The following is a 3,816-nucleotide window of genomic DNA, read 5'->3' on the forward strand; positions in this document are numbered from 1 at the left end:
CTAAGAAACCTAGGCATGCTATAAAGCTAAAACTCTCCCCTTCCTTCAAACCCTCATCTCCTTCCACATATTGATATTAATTGCTTCTACAACACACCACTCTCTGATTTAATGCGAATGTGTATTGTCCCTGTTCCCCAATAAGAATGGAAGACTCAACAAGCACATATTTGTGTCTATTAGGTTCCCTTATATAGCTCCATGATACCTAGTATAGTGTTCGGCATATTTGTTGAAGGAATGAAAAATTAAGACTGAGTGAATGATGGAAATCACAGAATCTCAAGAATAAAAGGAAAGTGAAAGGACATTTGATGAGCCGACCTCTTGTCCCACTCTGACTAGCTCTCATAGTGTTAATGAACAAGGAGAGTGATACAGGAAATACTTTAGAGGTCAAACTGGGAATCATCACGTATTTGGGAAGTTTGTATTCTCCTGCCTTATGAGAAAGGAGAGAAGTGAACTGTTAGGGTTGGAGGACATAAACACTCAGCCCCATGAGACTAAATCCTGCAAAGGTGTGTACAGTAGCCAACACAAAGGGAAGGCGTGATGAAGCAGAGCACTTTTCAAAGGGCAACTAAAAAAAAGAGTATGATAATAAAATGTGCAAAGACCTGGAGCTCAAAAGGCACAAAAAAGAAGAGCACACTCGGCACATCTCAAGCAGAAAGAGTGGAAGGGGAAAAACATCAAGCCTTGAGTTGTAATACTGGAGGATTCTATGGACAAAATGATAAATTATGTAGGAAGCATCAAAAGATGGAAAGAATACAAAAAGTCACTGCATCAAAAATAATTTATCAAGTTTCAAACATTTCAAGAGGCATCATCTGAAGAGGAACTAATGATATTTCAGCAAGAAGTTCATGCTGCACTAAAGACAGTGAAAACTAAGGCTTTAGAAATCGACAGAACACCTATTGAATGTGTTTCAATTAGCTAATGAAGCAATAGAATCACTCTCCTGTCTGTTCCAAGAAATTTGGAAGGCAGTTAGTTGGACAACTGATAGGAAGAAATCCATATTTGTGCATATTCCAAAGCAAGGTGATCCAGAACATAGATACTATTCAACAATATTATTAAATTATCAATGGTTGTAATAGTACATCAACAAGGAGCTTCCAGAAATTCAGGCCAGATTCAGAAGAGGATATAGCAGAAGAAATATATTGATGGCATCACATTTATCTTGGCTGAACAAAGAGAGTACCAAAAAGATGTCTAGTTATGTTTTATTAATTATGCAGAGACATTCATCTTTGTGGGTCATTACAAACTATGGGTAACATTATTAGTAAAGGGAATTCCAGAAGACTTCATTGTGCTCATGAGGAACCTATACATGAGCCATGATTCACTCATTCAAATGGAACAAGAATACTGCATGGTTTAAAATCTGGAAAGATGTGCATCAGAGTTATATCCTTTTACTATACTTATTTAGTCTGTATGCTGAGGAAATAATCTGATAAACTGGACTATCTGAGGAAGAATTTGGCATCAGGGCTTGAGGAAGATTTGTTAGCAATGTGACTTTTGCACTCGACACAATCATGTTTGCTGAAAGTGAGGAGGACTTGAAGCATTTGCTGAGGAAAATCAATGACTTCGGTCTTCAGTATGGATTGAAATTTACTGCAAAGAAAACTAAAATTCTCACAACTTCAACAACAGATAACATCATGATAAATGGAGAAAAGAGTAAAGTCAAATATTTCATTTTACTTGTATCAGCAATCAATGCTCTTGGAAGTCTCAGCCAAGAAGTCAAACAATGCACCGCATTAGACAAAGCTGCTGCATGAGACCACTTTATAATGATGAAAAGGCAGGATGTCACTCCGAGGACTGAGGTGCCCCTGACCCAAGCCTGGTATTTTCCATTGGCTCACATGCATGTGAAAGTTGGACAACTCACAGGGAAGACTGAAAGAAGTAAGGCCAGAATGCTCCTGAGGGGCAAGGATGGTAAATTTCATCTGACATAGGGTCTCTGTGAGTCAGAGTCTGCTTCAGGGCACTGAACAAGGACGACAACAAAAGAATGGATGCATCTGAATTACAGTGTCACCAGGAAAGCAAAGCAGGGAAGAAGTACAGGCAGAATGACAGTCTTTGAGTAGGTTATCAGGAGAGAATGCAGGGCTCGTCTTCTGGCACTGTCTCTGACAATGCTCTGCTTCTACTCACGAGGTTCTCCCCTTCTGACAGCGTTTTGTTTGCTTATGTGGAGGGTCAGAGAAAAAGAGGAAGACCCTCAATGAGATGGACTGCCCCCCTGGGTTTAACAGCAGGCACAAACATCACATTTATGAGGGTGCTGCAGGACCAGGCAGTGCTTCATTCTGTTCTCCATACCGTCCAAACTGACCGGATGGCACCTCGAGACATGGAGTTTATATTTCATCTCAGGGGCACATTAAATAGGAGAGGATCATCATCAGATTCTAATGTCATGAAGATATTACTATCCCCTACCACAGGTTGGCTTTCCTAAGAGAGACTCGGACAGTGTTTACTAAGGTGCACTCCTGGGATCCTCAGCTCAGCAAGAGGAGCAAGGGAAAGGATTGAGCAGAGGGACAAGTTGTGCTACAACGCTAACTCGACCATGCACTCCCTCCACTCCTTCCAAGTTTCCCCAAGTTGGGATGAAAGAGCCAAAATGTTATATCCTGGGTCAATCAGTATTCAGCGGATATAGGATGCCTTGAGTAAGGGAAATGACCTTGGATGAGCTGAATCTATGTTGCTAGGGCAATGCCAAAGTGTCAACACCTGAAACATGTCTGTGGATTGCCCTACCGGCAGCTGGAGCCAGAAGTCTCTCAGGGAAGTGAGGTCTGGGCAGTGTCTCTTTATGTCCCACATTCCTTCCCTATTACTGTACAAATGAAGAGTAACAATAACTCACCAGGAGCAAAAAACTGCCAATATCCTATCAGGATTTTACAGCCAGGCTAAAGCAATGAATCCCTGAGTGCAAACACCACCCACCATCCTCACCGGGCTCCTCAGCTTCACGGTGGAGAAGGGCCCCACGCTGAGCAGCACTGAGACCTGCGACTTCACGAAAAGACAACGGGCAGGGCTTAGTGTTCAACCTCAAAGACAACGTCTTCTGTGAACTGTTTGCCGACCTTGCGGAGGAAATTAAGCAGAAGCAGAAAGCCCAGGACGAGCTCGGCAGCAGGCTCCCAACCCTGCCCCTGGCAGACGTGGTTCCAGATGGTGAGGCTCACCTTGGTCAGCTTGGGTCCCCCCTACTCAATGGGCATGCGACAGGAGCCGGACCAAACCCCCCCGGGGCTGCAGCAGGCCAACCGCCAACAATGGGAGTTGCACTGGCGAACTTATTTGTCATCGTGGGGTTTGCCGCCTTCGCCTACACAGTCAAGTACGTGCTGCGTGGGGAGCATAGCGCAGGAATGAGGACAGCGGCGTCCCGGGGCGGCCAGGCCAGGAGCAGACTGCAGCAGGGCCACGCGGCAGGCAAGACATGCAGCCGGGCGCCAGGCCTCACCTGGATCTCATGTTTAGCTCTTTACAACCAGGAAAAAGGAGAAAAGCGTAGGTGCCTGGAGGAGGCGGAGTGAGTCAGCGGAGCCCTCTCCTCCCAGTGGGATCTGTCCTTGGAGCTGCTTGGGAGCCCCTCACCTGCGCTGTCCTCCACCGGGGCCATCATGCTTTGCTTTTTTTTTCTCTTTTATTTATTTATTTATTTATTTATTTTATTTTTTTCGTTTCCCCCCCCCCATTTTTATTTATTTATTTATTTGTTTGTTTGTTTGGTTGGTTTTGTTTGTT

The 3,816-nt window shown here is 44.2% G+C and overlaps 1 pseudogene; it reads left to right on the plus strand.

Moving 5' to 3' along the window:
* Window positions 1-2,769: 2,769 nt before the first annotated feature.
* Window positions 2,770-3,605, plus strand: LOC101649833 (annotated as a pseudogene).
* The last annotated feature ends 211 nt before the right edge of the window (window positions 3,606-3,816 follow it).

Source organism: Echinops telfairi, unplaced genomic scaffold (genome assembly GCF_000313985.2).
Source record: "Echinops telfairi isolate 266 unplaced genomic scaffold, ASM31398v2 ScPeMD7_60;HRSCAF=208, whole genome shotgun sequence".
Taxonomy (NCBI): Eukaryota; Metazoa; Chordata; class Mammalia; order Afrosoricida; family Tenrecidae; genus Echinops; species Echinops telfairi.